Below are 24,551 nucleotides of genomic sequence, written 5' to 3' on the forward strand. Positions count from 1 at the left end.
CGAGAATGTTGCTCCACATCAATGTTGTTAAATATTTTATGAGACATGTCATTTAACTTCAGTTCCTTTGACTTAAGTTTTTTTTTTGACAACAACGCCCCTCCTTCTCATCCGTATCTTATTGTAAAGTTGTCATACATTGAGAATTTAAATAAATAAAACGTCACATGAAGTTTGAGGGATTTTCAAAACTGGAAATTAAAGAAATGATTTGTTTCTGTGATAGAATATAAAACATTTATGATTTCTTGACATGAAGTCCGGAAGAAAAATAATCTTACAACCTATTTTGAAAAACATGATTTTCGATGTGGAAGTCCTTGAACAAAATTGCCTTCAGAGAATATTTCTTAAAATCCAAAATCCTTAAAAATTGTTTTTTTTTTTCAAAACTCGAATTTTCATCGGAAATTTTCTAAAGCAACCTTTTTAGGATAGGGAAACTTTAATTTTTTGTACTTTTCTAAAATAAACCAGTCTGGTCGGGGCGAACTTTGAATACCCTCCTCCATTTGGTACGAATAAAAAATTTTGAAAAAATTAAAATCCATTAAAAATTCTGTTAATTATGTTAAAATTACCGAATATTGTAAGGTGCCGATATATTGGGTGGATATACGATATTGTGGACCTAAACAGACTAATCTATGTCTGGGGTAAAGTACTCACAATTAACATCATCTTCTTGGAATTTCAGATAATTCCATTGAGGTATGTGGTTAAAATCATCAAAATACCGAATATCGTGGGGTACCGTTATATGGGAGCTATACGATATCGTGGACCTATTCTTTTTCAGGGGGCAAAGTGTTCACAAAGAACTCCTTGTGTAGAATTTCAGACAATTTCCTTAAAAAATGTGGCTAAGATCGTCAAAATACCGAATATCGGTAGTATTGTTATATCGAAGCTATACGACATCTTAGACCGAAATACCCTTCTTCGAACTTGACATGTCTGCAGACAAAAAAACTTAGCTTCCAATCTTAATTCGTTATGACTGTAGCGTGATTACTACAGACCGAATTATTTCGATGAGTTACAAACGGAATGACGAACTTTATATACCCTCCATACTATATATGGTGGAGGGTATAAAAACATAATTTAATTTTCTTTTGTGTCTCGTACCATCGCTCGTTACCGGTATACTTGTAGCGTAGCCCAACGTGAAGGAACTGGACGTAAGGAAGAAAACAGCAACATCAGCAGAAATGGTTAAAAAAGTAAAGAAGGGCCTTGATCGAGGCCGAAAAATGGCTCGTGAGCTGAACATGTATTACATTCGGCAAATATATTCCATGGGCAAATGAAAAATGAGCTCGGGGTAAAGCCATTCAAATTCCAAAAAGTGCAAGAACTTACACCGCAACCGAAAGAAAATAGATCCAAAAGAGCTAAAGAGTTACTTCGCTTGGCCGAAAGTGATGAACTGCCGAATTTGGTTTTCTCCGATGAGAAAACATTCGTTGTCCTGCAGTTTAAAAACAAAAAGATCGTATTTACTTGCCAAAGAGGTCAGCTGAAAATGTGCACCCTCTGTTGGCCACCAGAACTCAAGCGCCGGCCATGGTGATTGGGTGGGCCGCCATAACAGCAGATGGTCGCTCTCCGCTCGTATTAATCGACCATGGCATCCGAATGAATGCCGAATATTATCGCCAAAATATTCTGGAGGGTGTATTTAAGCCTTGGGCAGTCAGACATTTTGGGCGCAGACCTTGGACATTCCAACAGGACTCAGCACCATCGCACTCAGCATTACAAAATGAGGCTCCTCGCTTCATTTTCAGCGCACAATGGCCACTAAAATCTCTTTATACCAATCCGTTGAACTATTGTGTCTGGAGTATTTTGGAAAGTAAGGTTGGCACTAAAAAATACCAAAGTGTCGATTACCTCAAGCAAGCGCTTCGCCGGGAAAGGGCCAAAATACCGCAGAGCAACATTCAGGCAGCGTTTGACGGTTTCATTGGCCATTTGAAGGCCAATAATTCGTCACAAAGGTGACCAATTCGAACAAATCTAAACTTATTCTAACATTTGAAGATATTTTCGACATTTTGTGCTTTTATTCAAAAAAAAAAAAAAAAAAAAAAAAAAAAAAAAAAAAATAAAAAAATGAGAAAATTATGGCGTTGCAGTTTTTTTTTATCACACCCTGTATATTCGGTATTTTGACGATTTTAGGTACAATATTCACAGAAATTGTTTCAAATTTTGTATTTTAAGCTCCTAACGGGTACTACAGCCTGTGACAGAAAATGAACTTGTCTATGCAGGTAGAACACTTCGTATAGACCCCATGTAAGGGTACCTCACTACTTTCGCTATTTTTATGATTTTAGCGACATTATTCGCCGTAATTTTTCAAGTTTCGTATTTGAGTATTGTAATGGTCTATGACAAAAGTTGCCTATTCAAGTCCACGTCTTCGTGTAGACCCCAAAATGACGGCGGATTTTATTTTTATTTTTTTTAATATTTTTTAAAAACATTTTTTTTTTGAAAATTTCCAAATTCGTTCCAAATGGTGGAGGGTATTCAAAGATCGACCAGGCCGAATTTACTGCTTTTTTACTTTTTTAATCTGCAATTTTTGCTCACTATTCCAAATCAAGAAGTATTTGAGAATTTTTACTTGCAGATGTTAAAATTTCGCTTTCCTGGCATTTGGAATTATGTCTAAAAATAAATGTTTTTCCCAAAGACACGACATTCGATCCTTGAAAAAACTTTCTTCAAACGTCCTGAAAAAACTTTTTTCAATTAAAATATGACGATCGGAGGTTATTAAAATAATGTTCTTAAAATAATTCATTAAAATAAAAATTTTCTTGGCCGAGAAGATCTCTAGAAAGGTCCAAGTTTCTTGACCAACAATTCATGGACACATCAAAATGAGCAAATCGAAGACCAACATTTCTTTAATTGGAAACATCGATGGAGGCCCTTTTATGTACATCTAATCCTTAATGGTTTGATATTCCTCGCTTTGAATGAGTTTTATTCTAAACATATTTCACATTTCATTCAACATTCCTTGTCATTTACAGCAGCTATTCATTAGGCCAATGAAATGATTTTGTCTGAGGTCTATGTCAAAAATGCAACGACATTACATTTCATTATTGACAGCGGTATTTGCAAATCTATCAATCAAATAATATGTCAGCGTGTATAGCAGTTGGATGTTGATATAGAAAAATATCACAAAATATGTCAAACATTCATTGCAAAATATTTGCTTTAGTGATGTTTGAATAAAAATGCATGTATGTGTGTGTGTGTATGTGTATATGAGTGACAGATAAAAATTCCAGGTATTCGGGGAATCTAATATTAATAATAAAATAGCTCTCTGTGAATCAGAGAAAAAAAAAACCAGTAAAGAAAGTCTTAAAGTCGGGCGGACCGACTTTATGGTACCCTACACCACTTTGCTAATTTAGTAGAGCTCCGCATAACAATTAAAAGTTTTTTTTTGGAAGAATTCAATCATACACGCTATAATTAAAATTTAAAGTTCAAAGGACTAAATATGCCGAAGCATTCTTTTAAAGTCGGACTTGTACTGCCCATTTGGTGCACAATTAATTTGAAATCGGATAAAGATATATATGGGAGCTATATCCAAATCGGAACCGATCTCGATAAAATTTGGCAATGATATTTCTGAGCTGCATTTGATATATTTCCCTGAATATCGTTGTTACGGAATGCATATTACGGCTGTGGGTAACAAATATAACAAATCGGATGGACAGTATATATGGGAGCTATAGCTATATCTGAACCGATCTTCACCAATTTTGACATACTAGCTTCTATACTCAATTCGGTCCTAAGTGCCAAATTCCATTCCATTTGGACAAATATTAGACGTTAGGTGCACAATAAAAGGTAAATCGGACGAAGTTATATGTGGGAGCTATCTCCAAATCTGAACCGATTTCGATAAAATTTAGCAAATGTATTTCTGAGCTGTATTTGATATATTTCCCCAAATATTGTTGTTACAGAGTGCATATTACGGCTGCGGACGACAAAAAATAACAAATCGGATGAACAATATATGTGGGAGCTATAGCTATATCTGAACCGATTTCGATCAAATTTGGCATACTTATTTGCGGGCCTAATTTGGTTGTATGTGCAAAATTCCATACTATTCTGGCTGATATTACACGTTTGGTGCACAATAAAAGGCAAATCGGACGAAGATATATATGGGAGCTATATCTAAATTTTGACCGATTATCTCCAATTTCAATAGGATTCGTCCTTGGGTCAAACAAATGATCTGTGCAAATTCATCTGGATCGGGCAATAAATGCGACCTGTACTTTGTTTACAAAAATACGTGGATGGACAGACGCACGGATGGACATGCATAAATCGACTCAGAATGTGATTCCATGCAGATCATCAAAAGGAACTATGGGTCTATCTCGTTTCCTTTTGCCTGTTACAAACAAATGCACAACGACATAATACCCTGACCACCTTGTGGTGTAGGGTATAATGAAAGTGACAGGTAGCTCCCACTGACAATAATCTCATTGCATTTATATTCAGGGTTAAAAGCCATAATATTTGGCCCTGGAATACAACGTTGGGCTCGACAGCAAGAAAACAATCTCAAATCCTTGATCGAAAAAAATAATCGGTCAGGACTCTTTGATATATTGCAGCTTGGTATATTGTTATATTTTTACCAAACCTGGATCTCATTTGGAAATGGGCAAATTTTCAAAATTTTGAAAAAAAAAAATTAAAGAAAGTAACCGAAATAATTCACAATCGATACATCGTAATAATTACATCAGAAACATGGTAACTGAAGGGAGTGGACCGATATATCCCATCTTCACAGCAAATCTTGTTGTGGTAGAAATAATGGGATGTGTAAAATAAGAAGAGAACCAGATGCCTATTTCGGATTTTATAATCGTTTGATTATTCAAAACATTAAACCTTTGTGGGGGGAGGTACCAGAAGGAATGGTCCGATATCTACCATCTTTACAACTGATCTTGTGTTGATGGAAACGTTGCAATGTCCGAATGGTATCGGATGTTAATTTCGCATTTTATGAACATTTTGAACCCTTTGTGGGCATGTATCAGAAGGAGAGGACCGATATATCCTATCCTCACAGCAGAGCTTGAGTTAGAGATATAATGGGATGTGTGAATTATGAAGATTACCGGATGCTTATTTCGGATTTTATAACATTTTTGGTTATTCAAAATTTTAACCCTTTGTGTAGGAGGTACTTGACGAAGTGCACCGATATTGTCCATTTTCGCACCTGACCTAGCACTGATGCAAATCATATGATTTGCAAAGTTGGAGTAAAATCGAATTATCCTTTCTCTTTCTGTGCAGTAAAATATTTTCTGTTGCTTATCTCCGAACTCGATCTAAGTTTGATAATATTACTATGTACCAAGTTTGGATCGGATACTCCAATCGAGAGTTATCCCGCACACCAACTAGCCAGACAGACAGCCGGACGGACGGACATCGCTAAATCGACTCCAAATGTCCTGAAACGGATTTGGTCCCAATAGGCCAAGGGTCTGAAACCGTTATTTCGATGCGGCACGTCTTGGCCATATAAAATGATATATACCCCCGTTAGCCATATGGCTGAGGGTATAAATTTTATGCACTTAATTTTGGGCTGTATCTGATTTCTGGTAGCAAAGGTCATTATTGTGGAGTGCATATTACGCATGTGAGGGATTTAAAACCCCAAATCGGATGAAACATATAAATTCGGTCGGATGTGTCACAATTCTGGTCATTTGTACTGATATTGGCCATTTGGTGCATGACTAACCGGAAATGGGTTGGAGATACAGGGTGAGGTGAAGAAACTGCAAACAACTTCAGACGGCTGTCATTTCTGAGCCACTCGTCCGACAGCTGTTAAAATCGTTCCAGTGACAGCTCATTAAATTGTCTACAAGCGTACAAGAGCATTTTGGTGAGAATTGTCCAGAAGGCAAGTTATTCGTGATGGAGTTGAAGGGTGATAGTGTGATTTCTTTATATTTGGCTGGAAAACCACAAGTGGCTATCTTTAGATTTAACGATGTCCGTCTGTCTGTCTGTCTTTTGAAATCACGATACAGGCCACTTTATTTGACGTAGAGCGCCAAAATTTAGCAGAATAATTTGTTTTGTGTCCAGGATGGTTGGTATTGAAAATGAGATATATCGGTCCACGTTTTGGTATAGTACCCATATAACAGTACCTTTCGATTTTCGGTATTTTGATGATTTTTAGCACATTTTTTTTCACGGATTTGTCTGAAAATTGGTATTTGTTGGTCATAATGGGTTCTAGCTACGGTGGCGAAACTTTGCATCTATAAGTCTACGCTTTAGTATGGCCCCCATATAACGGTACCTTCCGATTTTCGGTATTTTAATGATTTTTACCACATTTTTTCATGAATTTTTCTAAAAATTTGTATTTGTTGGTCATAATGGGTTCTAGCTCCGGTGGCGAAACTTTGCATGAATAAGTCTACGCTTTGGTATAGCCCCCATGTAACGGTACCTCCCGATATTCGGTATTTTAATGATTTTTACCCCATTTTTTCACGGATTTGTCTGAAAATTGGAATTTGTTGGTCATAAAGAGTTCTAGCTCCGGTGGCGAAACTTTGCATGTACAAGTCCACGCTTTGGTATAGCCCCCATGTAACGGTACCTCCCCATATTTGGTATTTTGATGATTTTTGCCACATTTTCCCACGAATATGTCTAAAAATTGCTATTTGTAGGTCACAATGGGTCCTAGTTCGTGCGCCGAAACATTGTATGTATAGGTCCACGCTTTGGTATAGCCCCCATATAACGGTACCTCCCGATATTCTGTATTTTGATAGTTTTTGTCACATTTTATCGCGGATTTGTCTAAAAATTGGAATTTGTTGGTCATAAAGAGTTCTAGCTCCGTTGGAAAAATATTGTATGTATTGGTCCACGCTTTTGTATAGCCCTTCATAGCGGTACCTCCCAATATTCGGTATTTTGATGATTTTTGCTACATTTTCCCACGAATATGTCTAAATATTGGTATTTGTGGGTCATAATTGGTTCTAATGTTTCCATTGCCCTAAGGTGAAGGGTATTAAAAGTTCAGCACGGCCGAACTTAATTTTTTTTTAATTGTTTTTTTTTTTTTTTGTACAGAAGATTTTGTCGTCATCTTCTCCTAGGATAATTAAGCTTTTCTTCTGCCACGGCAATGTATTCTATCATAATTCTTCAGTAGAAGTCTTATTCCAAAGGACCATCAGGCCCTTCGAACCGCTGTTGACAGTTCCCTTAAAAATCTTCACCCAAAGGCTGCTTAGATTGGTGCTAAATACGGATTTTTTTTTTTCAGTAAAATCGAATTAAGAAATATTGTGTGCCAGGATACTTCTTTCGACTCTTGGTATATTGATTCGCCGTAAAGATTCTAGTTAGGCTTTCTTAAAAAAGTTCAAAAGTGCAAATTTAGCCCATGGACAGGAAAAAGAAAACAACATCCTTATTCCTTCCTTCAGACTAAATTTGCTGTTTCCCCCTAACAAAATATCGACGTGTCTTCTAAAAAAATGTTTTTCTTACCTCCAATTTTTTTGTTAGTCATAATCCTATTGTGTTTGGTTTCTTTTTTATTATATTTCCGTTTATAAATTTCATTTGAAATGAAAGGAATACAAAATAAAAAAGACACAACTGAAAATGAAGGTCCTTTTCCATTGATTTGGAGGGGGGGGGGGGGGGGTGACGGTATGGAATAACATACCAGGGATTTCAGTTCAATATTGAAACAATTGTCCAAACAACAGAACGGAAATAAAGAAACGGAAATATGCTCAGTCATTTTCAATACTTATAAATTAATTAAAAATCTTTGCAATGGTCTTGCTGCCACCCCTCTCTTCCTTACTCCCACTTGTTGTGGGTCTCCATACATCCTTAAGCTATTCCTAATTCATTTTATCGATATTTTCACACACCCCAATGTTTTGTCGTTATTATTGTTATTGTTGTTTTTTTTTTTTCTGGTTCTTTTCTAATTTTCTTTGCCAAGACAACAATTGATCAATTAAAAGACCAACCGGTAAAGGGTGGGTAGAGGGGAATGGGTCCTGAACTGGCCAGTAAACCCAATAATATCTGGCATCAACTCTGTTTCAAATGATTGAATACTGCTGATGTTTCGAGCAACGGCAAAGGGGCTTTGCAAAAAGATGATGTCCTTGCTGTGTTGTTATATTCCTTGAGGCACAACACACACACACACACACAGATACCCACCCACACAGACACTCAGCCAATAATCCTCAATTCTGTGACATTTTGTTGTCTTCTCTTCTTCGGAGTGCTGGTGGCCAAGCCAAGCATTCCTGTCATCGTCGTCGATGTCCTCCGCCTCGTAGCTGTCGATAAATGATTTTTGTCACGAAGAATAAATACTACAGTGCGTGATGATGTTATGGAATTTGGTATTATAAGCGATTTATTTGTAAATAAGTGCAAGTAGGTGTATGTGTTCGGAGACGGACGTTACGACAACTTAAGTGAATCAATGAATGAACGAACGAACAAACGAATGGATGAATGAATGCATGACACGACCTGGCCCGGGCTGCCAGTTAAATGCCTTGGAAACATGACAACAAGAATCACAACAACAGCACCAACAACATCGTCGAACACCAGCTACACCGCCTGAAGATGTGACTCGCGTTAAAGAAAAAAAAAAAAACTAACAACCTCTGTAATGGTGGACATGCAAAATGTTGTGAAACAAGAAAAATCCTCTCAAGCCAGGACCAACAATTCCAATTCCAATGAAACAATGATGGCCTTTTGCAAACATTTATCATCCATCCAATTGAGAAGTGGCATGGCATGGAGGCCATACCATAGCTCCTGGGACAGTTCGTGGGTTAGCATATCACATTCCGGAGCGGCAACACCCGGGGTTTATTTATTTATTTTCTGTTTTTGTTTTTTTTTTTTTTTGTTTTTTAAGAAAAGGAATTTTAGTAGCCAGCTTGGGCTTAAAATGCTTGGTAAAACCCCTTGGCAAGTGGCACGACGGGTTCGCCATTTTGTCCATTCCATAGATGAAAGCTGGAATCCTTGCGAAAACAATATGCAAATGTACTTCTTTTTTCTCGATTCTATGCCGTGTTGCAGAGATAAATCCTTTTAAAATGAAATGACATTCCATAACATTAGTGTGTGTGTGTGTGAGAGAGTTATTGAATTTATATTATTGAAAAATATTTCGAATATGTAATTGTGACCTAAATCAAAATACACACACACACACATACATATATCACTCACGATTTAGATAAAAACACGTAAAATGTTATTTTCTCAAGTGGGACTCACTTGTGGGAAAATTGGACTCGTTTGTGATACTCTTGAGAAGAAACCTTACAAGGAACGGTCCGGGAGATCGGTCGATTTTCTTTTTGACAAATATTTTTTGCTAACACAAGATCTGTAGTGGATATGATATACAGGGTGAGATGAAAAAACTGCAACTAACTTCAGACTGCTGTCATTTCTAAGCCACTCGTCCGACAGCTGTTAAAATTGTTCCAGTGGCAGATCATTACATTGTTTACAATCATACAAAAGTATTTTGCTGAGAATTTTCCAGAAAAAATGTTATTCGTTGTGGAATTCAAGCGTGATGGTGTGATTTCTTTATATTGGGCTGGAAAACCACAAGTGACCGTCGGTAGAGCACTCCAGCATTTAAATGTGGATACATTTTTTGTGTCTCGTACCATCGTTCGTCACCGTGATACTGGTAGCGTAGCCCGACATATGTCAAGGAAGTGGACGGAAGAAAACAGCAACATCAGTAGAAATGGTTCGAAAAGTAAAGAAGTCACTTGATCGAAACCCGCGTCGCAGTGTCCGAAAAATGGCACGAGAGCTGAACATATCACAATATTCCATTCGGCAAATATTGAAAAATGAGTGAATAAATCTTTGTGCCTCGTACCATCGCTCGTTTCCGTACCGTGATACTGGCAGCGTAGCCCCACAAATGTCAAGGATGTGGAAGGAAGAAAACAGCAACATCAGCAGAAATGGTTCGAAAAGTAAAGAAGCGACTTGAAAGCGAAACCAGCGTCGCAGTGGCCGAAAAATGGCTCGTGAGCTGAACATATCGCAATATTCCATTCAGCAAATATTAAAAAATGAGCTCGGAGTAAAGCCATTGAAATTCCAAAAAGTGCAAGAACTTATACCGCAACGGAAAGAAAATAGACTCAAAAGAACTAAAGAGTTGCTTCGCTTGGCCGAAAGTGTTCACCACTCCCGAATTTGGTTTTCTCCAATAAGAAAACATTCGTTCGTTCTCCAGTAGTTTGTAAACAAACAAAACGATCGTGTTTACTTGCCAAACACGCCAGATCAGCTGAAAATGAGCGCCTTCGGCTGGCCAACAGAACTCAAGCTCCGGCTATGGTGATGGTGTGGGTCGCAATAATAGTCGTTGTTCGCTCTCTGCTCATATTAATGAATAAATGCCGAATATTTTCGCGATAATATTCTGGAGGTTATATAAAAGCCTTGGGCATGCAAACATTTTTGGCCGCAGACCTTGGGCATTCCAACAGGACTCAGCAACATCGCACTCTGTACGCCATCCATGAATAGTTACAAAATGAGGTTCCTCGTTTCATTTCCAGCGCCACCAAAATCTCCGGAGACCAATCTGTTGGACTATTGTGTCTGGAGTTTTTTGGAAAGCAAGGTTGGCACTAAAAAATACCAAAGTATCGCTCTCCTCAAGCAAGCGCTTCGCCGGAAATGGGCAAAAATACAGCAGAGCAACATTCGGGCAGCATGTGACGGTTTCATTGGCCGTTTAAAACCCATAATTCATGCCAATGGCGACCAGTTTGAACAAATTTTTTTCTAAAATTTGATGCTATTTCCGACATTTTTTGCCTTCATTCAATAAATTTTAAAAAATGTAAAAATTATGGTTTTTGACTTTGACTGTATATTTACGAACCATTTCTGGTACCTCACCCACAAGGGATTATAATTTCCAATTTTTATATCCTCAGTCATATGACTACACAGGGTATATTTCACTTGATACGGCCAAAATATGCCTCATCGATATTACGGTTTTAGATCCTAAGTCTCTTCGGACCAAATCCGTTTCAGAATGTTTGGAGTCGATCTAGAGATGCCCGTCCTTCTACCTGGCTAACTTGTGCGCACGATAACTCTCGAAGGGAGTTTTCGATTCGGTCCAAACTTGATACATCATAATTTTTTTGTCAAACTTAGATCGAGTTCGGAGATGGGCAATAACGGTCCACTCTTTCTGGCACCTTCCCCACAAAATTACAAAAATATATATTTTACTGCCGAGAAGAGAAATAATAATCCGATTTCGCTGCAACATTGCAAATCCTAATATTTGCATCAGTGCTAGGTGATTTGTGAAGATGGATAATCTAGGTCCACTCCATCAAGTAACGCCCTCACAAAGGGTCAAAATGTTGAATAATTATAACTCGTATAAAATGTGATGTAAGAGTCCGATTGTTTTCAAAATACACACATCACAATATTTCTAGTAACTCGAGATCTGCTGTGAGGACGGGATATATCGGCTCACTCCTTCTGGTACCTCCCCCATAAAAGAGTAAACATTTGCAATACTCTTGAAGCTCATAAAATGCGACAATAACATCCGATTCCATTCAGACTTGTGCACATCTCAATATTTCAATCAATGTAAAATATGTTATAAAGATGGTAGTGATCGGACCATTCCTTCTGGGACTTCCTCCACAAATGGTCAAAGTCTTGATTGACCAAAACAATTATAAAATCTGAAAAAAAGCATCCGGTTCTCTTCATATTTCACACATTCCATTATTTCTACTAACACAAGATACTGTGAAGGTGGAATACATCGGTACATTCCTTCTGGTTCCTTTCCTAGACTACACCTTTCAAGTGACCTAGACCTAGACCTAGACCTTTCAAGTGAATTGTCCATGGAAGAAACCTTCCAACGGCATTGGCCCTTTCTTTTTAAAAATAGTTGTTAGGTCTTCTCTTCAGAGCACTTCTCCAGGACAAGTAGACTTTGCAAGCGTCTTATTCAAACAAATGAATGATTACGGAAAAGACTTGTATTCCAAAAACAGAGGACTTTCGGAATCTGGATTGCCTTGTAAATGTTTCTTTGCACTCCTTTCTTTTCAGAAGATCTTGCAGGAACTTTCTTCATTTTTAAACATAAAAAAACATTCGAATTTTTTATTTGCTTTTCATTTCCTGGAGATCTCCATATTGTTTAATTTTCGTAAATCTTTCCAAAGTTCGCCATAAAATTCTTCAGCCGATACACACACACATTAGTTTCCAAATTAATTATAATATGTAAGTTTTCCGAACTGTATGAGCATGTATTATGTAACAACTCGAAACATCACAAACATGAGTTCAAAAAAATTACACCCATTGAAGCCTCAAGAGCGGCTACATTGAAAAGTGCCAACTTTAATTAGTGCAATAAAACTGAAAAACCCCGAAAATGCTCTCAAAATTTAGGCAACAATTTGTTGAGTTTGCTTTTGCAGGGGAAGGTGGAGGGTGGTTTGGCCGTGTTAAGTGAATGGCAATGGTGAAAGTGAGGCAGTGATTTGAAGTATCCGTAGCTATGGCAATGGGCTGTTGTAGTTTAGGCAGCGGCAGCAACAACTGCAACCATTGAAATGTCCTACAGCAAGTTGAAAAGTATTAGTCGGTTTGCCGACAGATGTATACCCTCAACGAAGGAGACAATATTGGTCCATTCCTTCGGAACTTACCCCATAGAGGGTTAACATTTTGAATAATCGTAACAGAAGTCAAAATATATTTTAAAATAATCGAATGTTCAATTTCGGTGGGTATTGTACCTAAACTCGTCAAAATAACGAATATATGGAGGTACTAATATATGGGGCCTATACGAAGACCTGGACCTACATAGGTAATTTTCTGTCACAGACTGTAGTTCCCATTACGAACTCTAAATACGTAATATGAAATAATTCTGGTGAATAATGACGCTAAAAACATCAACATACTGAATTTTGGGAGGTACCGTTATATGGGTGCTATACGAAGACGTGGACCTGCACAGACAATTTTCTGCCTTATGGTGTAGTATTCATTACGAACTTCAAATACCAAATTGAAAACAATTCCGGTGAATAATGTCGCTTAAATCATCAAAATACCGAATATCGGGAGGTACCTCTATATGAAAACGTGAACCTACATGGCCCATTTACGAACTTAACCTGCATACTGGAAATACCGATCAAGAATATATGTACTTTGTTGGGTCTGACATGAGTATTTCGAGGAGTTACAAACGGAATGACAAAGTTAATATACCCTACATAGTATGGTGGAGGGTATAATATAAATATAAACCAGTAAGGAAAGCTCAAAAGTCGGGCGGGGCCGACTATATGATACCGTACACCACTATGCATATTAAGTAGAGCTCTCGTAAAAGGGTTTATACAGGGCATTTCAGAGCTCTATGAGATATTTGGTACAAAATCAAAATCTATCTAATTCTATCGTGCATTTTACGAACAATAGCTATCTCTGAACCGGGTTTCTCCAAATTTTACGTATTAGCTTCTAGACTGAATTCGGTCTTATGTACGAAAATTCAGGTGATTTGGGCTGATATTGACCATTTAGTGCACATTTAACCCGAAATCGGATGAAGATAAATCTGAACCGATTTTGATAAAATTTAAAACAGCTATTCCTGTGCTCCATCTAACACCTGGTACCAAATATCACGGTTGTGGAGTGAATATTACGAATGTAAGGGACTAAAACACTAAATCGGATGAAACATATATATGGTTGCTATATCTATATCTGAACCGATTTTCACTAAATTTGATATACTTGCTTCTAGGCTAAGTTTGGTCCGATGTACTAAAATTCAGTCCATTTGGATTTATATCGGCCATTTGGTGCAGAATTAACCCGAAATCGGATGATGATATATATATGTGGGAGCTATATCCAAATCTGAACCGATTTCGATAAAATTACAAACTGGTACCAAATATCATTCTTGTGGAGTGCATATTACGAATGTGAGAGGCTTAAACACCAAATCGGATAAAACATATATATGGGAGCTATAGCTGTTTCTGAACCGATTTGTTGTATTTGCTTTAAGGCTAATCTCGGTCACACGTGCCAAAATTCGGGCCATTTGGGCTGATATTGACCATTTGGTGGCCAATTAACCCGAAATCGGATGTAGATATATATGGGAGCTATATCCAAATCTGAACCGATTTCGATAACATTTAAAACAGCTATTTCTGTGCTCCATCTAATACCTGGTACCAAATATCACGGTTGTGGAGTGCATAGTAGGAATGTGAGGGACTTAAAGATTAAATCGGATGAAAGATATATATGGGAGCTATAGCTATATCTGAACCGATTTTCAAATTTAATATACTTGCTTCTAGGCCGAACTCGGTTGGGTGTGCCAAAATTCAGGTAATTTGGACTGATAGTGGACATTTGGTGCACATTTAACCCGAAATCGGATGAAGATATATATGGGAGCTATATCTAAATTTGATCTGATTCTCACCAATTTCAATAGGGTTCGTCCTTGGGCCAAAAAAATATTGTTTGGAAAATTTCATCTCAATTGGATAATAAATGCGACCTGCATTTTGTTCACAAGAATACATGGACAGACGGACGGACGGACGGACAGACGGACTGACATGCATAAATCGACTCAGAAAGTGATTCTATGAAGGTTCTCAAAAGTAACTGTGGGTCTATCTCGTTTCCTTCTCCATGTTACAAACAAATGCACAAAGACATAATACCCTTACCACTATGTGGTGGAGGGTATAAAAATGTGTGTGAAATATGAAGAGAACCGGATGCTAATTTCGGATTTTTTAATAAAATTGTTTATTAAAAAATTTTGTTCAGTTGTGGGGGAGGTGAATAATATCTTGAAAAAATCTTTGGTGTCTCGTACCATCGTTCGTTACTGTGATACTGGTAGCGTAGCCCGACATATGTCAAGGATGTGGACAGAAGAAAACAGCAACATCAGCAGAAATGTTTCGAAAAGTAAAGAAGCGACTTGATCGAAATCCGCGTCGCAGTGGCCGAAAAATGCCTCGTGCGCTAAATATATCACAATATTCCATTCAGCAAATATTAAAAAATGAGCTCGGAGTAAAGCCATTGAAATTCCAAAAAGTGCAAGAACTTACACCGCAGTGGAAAGAAAATAGACCCAAAAGAGCTAAAGAGTTGCTTCGCTTGGCCGAAATTGGTCAACAGCCGAATTTGATTTTCTCCGATGAGAAAACATTCGTTGTCTTGCCAAAGAGGTCAGCTGAAAATACGCACCTTCGGTTGGCCACCAGAACTCAAGCGTTATAACAACCGATGGCTGCTCTCCGCTTGTATTAACCGACCGTGGCAACAGAATAAATGCCGAATATTATCGCAAAAATATTTTGGAGGGTGTATTAAAGCCTTGGGCACGCAAACATTTTGGCCGCAGACCTTGGACATTTTAACAGAACTCAGCACCACCCAAGAAGGGTAACAAATTGTGGTTCCTCGCTTCATTTCCAGCGCACAATGGCCACCAAAATCTCCGGATACCAATCCGTTGGACTATTGTGTCTGGAGAATTTTTAAAAGGGAGATTGGCACTAAAAAATACCAAAGAGTCGATCACCTCAAGCAAGCGCTTCGCCAGGAATGGGCCAAAATATCGCAGAGCAACATTCGGGCAGCGTGTGACGGTTTCATTGTGAGGTTTGTAGGCCATAATTCGAGCCAAAGGTGACCAATTCGAACAAATCTAAACTTATTCTAAAATTTGATGCCATTTCCGACATATATTGCTTTCATTCAATAAAATTAAAAAAAAAAAAAAAATGTAGAAATTATGGCGTTTGACTTTGGTGCAGTTTTTTATCTCACCCTGTATACCCTCTCTAGCCATATGGCAGAGGCTATAAAATTTGATGTTGTTGGAATGGTTTATCATCTACTCCGCCACGATAAACAAGTTCTAAATGGGGAAATTGCTTGTAAAGCTGAAATTGTGGAGCCATAGCTAATTTCGTTCCGTTTTTCAGGAATACTTTTTGTAGCACAAATTTAAATTTGTTCAAAACCAAGAATAAATTTAATTTTAATGGGTTAAATATATTAATTAATTTTTTAATTATTTCTAAGTTCGTCACAGATCAGCTTTCAAAAAATCCCATCTCTATGTAGGGTATCACATAGCCGATTTCATTCGTTTCCCTTTTTCCCTGCTGGTTTTGTTGTTGAAAGTGTTGCGGTTGCGGCAGTCAAACTTTTGTGTTATTGCTGCTGCTGCTGCTGCCGATGATTGGCATTATCAAACGACCATACATGTCCAACCACCAGACCAAACCGAGCTGTTTACTCAATTGGGCGTAAGTTTTATTTGACAATTTGTTTTAAGTACTTTAACATTTGCTGTGAACTTTGTACACGCTTGGGGATCGATGAAAGGTTAGTTGCGGTCTGTCAGAGCATGTTTATGTAACTTGAAAATAGGACGAAGTTAGTGTGGGCGTATGAACAACAATTGCCGAGATATGTAAAGAAAAATAAATGCTCATACGCCACAGGGATCATTGAAAAACAATTTTTTAATAAGACTTCATAAAATGAAAACCATTATGGAACTTTTATGTTCAGGAAAACAATGGTAGGTCTCTAGATTTTTTTTTTCTATTTTTGGAAAATAGAAATTACTCTCAGCAAGTCAAAAGAAGGCGTAAGCTCGGCTGGGCCGAACTTTAAATACCCTCCACCATTTGGAACGAATTTGGCAATTCTCAAAAACAATAAAATCCGTTAAAAATTCTGTTAAAATCTTAAAAATGCCAAATGTAGCTGCTATATTAGGGTCAATACGATGGACCTGCATAGGTAACTTTTGTCATAAGCCATTACAATATTCAAATGCGAAACTTAGAAAAAAATTGGTGAATAATGTAGTTAAAGTCATCAAAATACCGATTATCGGGAGGTACCGTTCTATGGGGGCCAGAAAATTGTCTGTCTTAGGCTGTAGTATTCATTGCGAACTTTAAATACCAACTTTGAAACAATTCCGGTGAATAATGTCGCTTATATCATCAAAATGCCGAATATGGGGGCCATACGAAGACGTGGATCTGCACAGATAGTTTTTTGTCCTAGGCTGTAGTATCCATTACGAACTTTAAATACGAAATTTGAAACAATTCCGGTGACTAATGTCGCTCAAATCATCAAAATACCGAATATAGGGAGGTACTTTTATATGGGGGCTATACGAAGAGGTGAACCTGCATAGAGAATTTGCTGCCTTAGGCTGTAGTATTTATTACGAACTTCAAACACCAAATCTAAAACAATTCCGGTGAATAATGTCGTTTAAATCACCAATATACCGAATATGGGGGCCATACGAAGACGTGGACCTGCACAGATAGTTTTCTGTCCTAGGCTGTAGTATCCATTACGAACTTTAAATACGAAATTTGAAACAATTCCGGTGACTAATGTCGCTCAAATCATCAAAATACCGAATATCAGGAGGTACCGTTATATGGGCGCTATAGTAAGACTTGGACCTGCACAGACAGTTTTCTGTCTTAAGCTGAAGTATCCATTTCGAACTTCAAATGCCAATTTTGAAACAATTCCGGTGAATAATGTTGCTAAAATCATCAAAATACCGAATATCGGTAGGTATCGTTACATGGGGGCTATATGATAACGTGGACCTACATGGCCCATTTACGAACTTATCCTGCCTACTAAAAATATATACATATGTGCAAAATTTTAGCCTTGTATCTCAATTCCTTCGTAAGATAGCGTGATTACAACAGACAGACAGACGGACAGACCGACAGACGGACATGGCTAAATCGTATTAGGATTTTACGCTGATCAAGAATATATATAATTTGTTGGGTCTGACATGAGTATTTCGAGGAGCTGCAAACGGAATGACAAAATTAATACACCCTCCATAGTATGGTGGGGGATATAAAAATTGCTACGTAATTAAGACTTCTGCAAAGGTATAGGTATTTATACCCGACATGCAGAAGGACCTATAGTTCCCTCTGATGATTTTCATCGAATTATATTCTGAATCTATTTATGCATAACCGTCCGGCTGTTCATCCGTCCGGCTGTCCTCGTATTTTTGTCTACTAAAGATTAAATTGTTCACAAACCGTTTGTTTGATCTAAGGACGATCCCTAATGAAATTGCTGATAATCGGATCAGATTTGATTATAACTCTCATATATAGTGTCGTCCGATTTTATAAATATTGTGTACCAAATGCGTAATATCAGTCCGAATCAAATGAATTCCAGCACATACGGTCAGAGGTTCAGTCCTCAAGTATGTCGCGTGATTTTGGCAAATATCGGCTCAGATTTAGATATAGTTCCCATTAATATATTTTTCCGATTTCAATTTTATTTTGCGTCATAGGTAAATAGAATGGATTTCGGCACATCCCCTCGAATTTAGCCTAGAAGCAAGTGTATAAAATGATATGAAAATCGGTTCAGATATAGCTATACCTCCCATATATATGTTGTCATGTCTTCCATTGACAGAAGACCTGTAAAATCCTAATTATTTTCAAAATCCCCTAAAAGAACCCCTAAAGGAAGATTTTTAAAACTATTTTTAAAAAAATAATTGTAAAAAATCTGCATTATTTTTGATCTTATAAAAGAAAAAAATTACAAACTCCGCCTTCTTTTTGTTGTTGGGAAATATAATTAAACAAGTAAGCAAAGGCTATAGTCGTGTGGGGCCGTCCATGTGATACCCTAAAACACTACAATATGTCAGAAGCTTCTTTATATCGAAATCCATTTTGGAAGATTTCTCGGAGAGCTGCCCAGATATTAACCTTAGCATTTTGACCAGGGACATATGCCAAATATTTAAGCACTCCGTCATGATATTAGTTGCTGAGGTCCATTTTACAGCTAAATATAATCCATTGGTCATGCAAAATGATAGAATTCATCGCTGTCCTTAACTTTCTTCTCAGGCATTTCGATTGGTTTCAATTGTGTGATCAGGAAATTTTTTCTATTCTGGCCCTAGCCCCACCTCCATTTTAAATTTCGTAAAGATGGGATCTGTAAAGTCATTTCAAATTAACATGGACAGACAAACATTGCTAGATTGAATCAGCTCGGCGAGATAGGAAGATCCATATGTACTTTCCGATGTTGGAAACCAATATTTCGAGATGTTATAAAATTTTTGGTCCAATCAAACTTATAATACCCCCAACGCATAGTGTTGTAGGGTATAATTAACTTTTGTTAGTTTCTGAAAAAATCCTCAAAAAATATTTCTTTTCTAAAAATGCACCTAACTTTCCTGGAGCTTGATAAAAATTAGTCCTTGATGGTCCCTGAAAAAATATTCTTTCAACAATCCAACTTCCATTATCTTATGGTCCTTGAAAAAAAATCTAATATTCAAAATATCCACTTGGTTTGCCTTTAACATTTTTTCGTTTAATTTATTCTAGAACCTGCTTAATTCAATTTACCCCCTTTAACTTCGTAGGATTTCATCACACATTGTCCTGTGTTGCAAACTTTCGGTGGCCCTAGATTAATGATACATTTATGCCAGACCAAATGCAATTGTTCAATTAAAATTAATTTTGAAAATCAAAAATCTCTTCCACACACACACATGGTAAGAAGCCATAACGTAGATAGTCGGTCGATTGGTCGATGCAAGGCAGTATCGTTTCGAAAGGCAGAGTCCATTGCAAGTTCTTCAAAAGAATAACAATAGTTTGCAACAATACGTTTTTGGCTAATTGATCGGATTGGGGGTGTGGTGGTGGATGGCCTCAGTCGGATAACAATACAAATCCACTCTTCCCTCAACACCTGACCCCACCCCCTTGTGGCGATGGCTACCGAAGGTTTCATTAATCAATAGATACTAAATAAGTAATTAAAACTTTTTGACTTCCCATTGATTAGATTACGATGGCTGACGTATATTTTGATAGTGCATTCGGTTATGTGTGTGAGTATGTACACATACATACATGTCAATTAGGAGTCAGATGCATGCATATGTGTAGGTTTTAGGCCGGAGATAACATTCAATCATAGCTATTGTAAAATTAATTATGTGACATTAAAACAACTCATGCAACTTGTGGAGAAAATGTTTGTATGTTTGTGTGTGTGTGTGTGTGCTTATTGTAGGGGTGTATTGGGGGGTGGGGGAGAGTGGGAGGTATTATATCAAAAATTTGCCATGATTGTCAGGTTCTATGTCTGGACATGATAACAAGATATCCAAATGACAAATTTATGACAATACAATTTCCAACTGTGTGGTGGGTGGGTGGTGGATGGTGCGTGTGGTTTTTCAATTAGTGGTATTTTATCTAATGAACTCGGTTCGGCATTATTGCAACAGATAATTCCAGCAATATACAGTTTTATTAAAAATTTTACTAAAATTAAACAAGTTGAGATGGAAAAACTGCAACTAACTTCAGACTGCTGTCATTTCTAAGCCAATCGTCCGACAGCTTTTCAAATTATTCCAGTGACAGCTCATTATGTTGTCTAGAAGCGTGAAAAAGCATTTTGGTGAGAATTTTCCAGAAAAAAGTTATTCGTGATGGAATTCAAGCGCGATAAGCGTGTGATTTCTTTATATTTGGCTGGAAAACCACAAAGGGCTATCGTTAGAGCACACTTTTGTGTCTCGTACCATCGCTCGTTACAGTGACATATGTCAAGGAAGTGGACGGAAGAAAACAGCAACATCAGCAGAAATGTTTCGAAAAGTAAAGAAGCGACTTGATCGAAACCCGCGTCGCAGTGGCCGAAAAATGGCTCGTGAGCTGAACATATCGCAATATTCCATTCGGCAAATATTGAAAAATGAGCTCGGAGAAAAGCCATTGAAATTCCAAAAAGTGCAAGAACTTACACCGCAACGGAAAGAAAATAGACTCAAAAGAGCTAAAGAGGTTCTTCGTTTGGCCGAAAGTGGTGAACTGCCGAATTTGTCCTGCAGTTTGTAAATAAACAAAATTATCGTGTTTTCTTGCAAAAGAGGTCACCTGAAAATGTGCACCTTCTGTTGGCCACCAGAACTCAAGTGCCGGCCATGGTGATGGTGTGGGCCGCCATAACAGACAATGGTCGTTCTCCGCTGGTATAAATCGACCTGATGCCACGGTCGATTTATACCAGACATTTCAACATAACTCAATAATGGTTACAAAATGGAGTTCGCTTCATTCTCAGCGCATAGTGGCCACTAAAATCTCTGGATATCAATCCGTTGGACTATTGGGTCTGGAGTATTTTGAAAAGCAAGGTTGGCACTAAAAAATACCAAAGTGGCGATCACCTCAAGCATACGCTTCGCTGGTTTTATTGGCCGTTTTTAGGCCATAATTCGTGGCAAAGGTGACCAATTTGAACAAATCTAAAGTTATTCTAAAATTTAATCTATTTCCGACATTTTTTGATTTCATTCAATAAAATTTAAAAAAAATATATGTTAAAATTATGGCGTTAGACTTCGTTGCGTTTTTTAACTCACTCTATGTATATATATTGCTCCACAGAAAGAGAAAGGATAATCCGATTTTGCTCTAACTTTGCGAATCCTAACATTTATTATAACACATACAGGGTTGTCCATATTCGACGGACCCATCTGGCAACGCCATAACTTTTGACAGAGATGTCACATCGCTTAATGACATACCGCGTTTGAAGCGTCAGTCCAAGCAGATTTTTACCATGAACCAATACATGCCACGCGAGCGCTGTGAAATAGTTGAAATTTACATTCAACAGAAGAAGTCAATTGTGAAAACTCAACGTTCTCATAAAACATTAAAAAATGTGAAAAGTGCGCCTTCTAAGAACACCATTAAGCGTTTAAACGAAAAATTTTCGACTGGTAAGGCTCTTTCTAATCCGAACAGGTCATATAAAAGTCGACCAAGGCGATCGGCCGAGAATATCGCTGCCGTACGAACCAGAGTTGAGAGGTCCCCAAGAACATCCCAAAAACGCCGTTCTCAGCAGTTGGGCATGGCTCGGTCCACTTTACAACGGATTATTCGCATTGATTTGCATCGTTGTTCCCGTACAAAATTCAATTGACGCAAAGAATGTTGCCTGCGGACAAGCCTCGTCGATTGGAATGAGCCCAAAGGTCCGTCGAATATGGGCAACCCTGTATAAAATGAGATCGATTCTCTTTTAATTACACACAATTACACACATCACAACATTTTTATTAACTCAATGTCTGGTGTAATATGGCTACTCCCTCTGGTACCTCCCCCACCCCAAGTTTCAAAATGTTGAATAACAATGAAGCTCATAAAACGCGAATTTAACATCCGTTTCCAATCAGACTTTGTGCATCTCAATTTTCCCATCAACATAAGATCGTTTATAAAAATGGTAGGGATCGGTCCATTTCTTCTGGTATCTCCCCTACAAAGGGTCAAAATTTTAAATATCCAAAACAATTATTAAATCTGAAATAATCACACGGCTCTCTTCACATTTTACACAGTCCATTATTTCTACAGGCATAGGATTTGCTGTGTATGTGGGATATATCTGCCCACTCCCTCTGGTACCGCCCTCGCAAGGGGACACAATTTTGAATATCCATGAGACATATAAACTTTTATAATTCCATATTTCCATCAACACAAAGTCTGTTATAAAGATGGTAGAGATCGGACCATTTCTTCCACTTAAAGGAAGCGAAATAGGCATCCAACTGAAGATAAAAATGGAATTTATGATTCCGGATAAAATTGGATATGAATGTATGATAATGGAACACTTCGATCGACTATGTCTGGTAGCTTACACACATTTTAACATTTTTTTTAAAAATGATCACTAATCTCATATAAAGTGATGGAAGTTGTAGATATAGACCAAGCTCGGCACGTTGCAATATTTATATCATATTTATTTAGGTCCGATACGAAAGGGACAATACTGGCTCATTCCTTCAGAATCTACTCCATATAGGGTCAACAATCGAACATTAGCTGAGGGTATACATCTATCGGCAAAACCGACTGATGCGTTTTAGCTTGTTGAAGCTTTTTTTTTGTAATGTGGATATTTCAAGGGTCTTCTTTAAGGATATTATTCAATGTGGATTTGTAAGGGATACTGTTTCAATGTCGGTTTTTGCTGGATATCTCGTTTTTTTTTTTTAAATCAAGTATTTTGAAGAATAATTTTCAAAGTGATATTTTTATATTTTTCCACGTGTTATTTTAAGGTTAGGTTGCAAGGATTAAAATCATGATTTTCAAATCTTCCCATTTCGAATTTTCAAAGGATAAATTTTCAACGTGGATATTGAAAGAACATTTTCTTTTTAAACTGGTTTCATTAAGGATGATTTTTGAATGGGGGGTTTCAAAAGGATGATTTTCCAACTTGGGTTTTAAAAGAATATTTTCTCAAAATGGATTTTTTTCAACGCATATTTCTGAAGTAGATTTTTTCAATGCGAATTTTTAAAGAAGTTTTTTTTTTCATATTAGGTCTTTAGAATATATATTTCTTGCAACGATGGTTTTTTGCAGTGTTTTTTAACGTGGTTGTTTAAAGGATATTATTCGATATGGTTTTGTAAAGGATACTTTTTCAACGACGATTTCGGATTTCCAAGCGATATGTTTCCAACGTGGATTTTTAAAGAACATTTTCTTCATCAATTTGATTCATAAAGGATATTTTTTCAATGAGGGGTTTCAAGAGAAAATTTTTCAACTTGAATTTTAAAAGGATATTTACTCAAAGTAATTTTTTGAAGGATTTTTTTTCAAAAGAAGGATTTTAGGATATGTATTTTTTTTCTTCGGATATTTATGAAGTATATTTTTTCAAAATAAGTTTTTTTTTCTTTTTTATACCCTACACCACAAGGTGGTCAGGGTATTATGTCTTTGTGCATTTGTTTGTAACAGGCAAAAGGAAACGAGATAGACCCATAGTTCCTTTTGATGATCTGCATAGAATCACATTCTGAGTCGATTTATGCATGTCCGTCCGTCCGTCCGTCTGTCCCTCTGTCCGTCTGTCCATGTATTTTTGTAAAAAAGTACAGTTCGAATTTATTGCCCTATCCAGATGAAATTTTGCACAAATCATTTGATTGGCCCAAAGACGAACCCTATTGAAATTGGACATAATAGGTCAAAATTTGGATATAGCTCCCATATATATCTTCGTCCGATTTGCTTTTTATTGTGAACCAAACGTGTAATATCAGTCCGAATGGTATGGAATTTTGCACATACGATCAGATTGTACCTGGAAATAAATATGTCAAATTTGAT

This window comes from Musca domestica, unplaced genomic scaffold, assembly GCF_030504385.1.
Source record: "Musca domestica strain aabys unplaced genomic scaffold, Musca_domestica.polishedcontigs.V.1.1 16, whole genome shotgun sequence".
NCBI lineage: Eukaryota > Metazoa > Arthropoda > Insecta > Diptera > Muscidae > Musca > Musca domestica.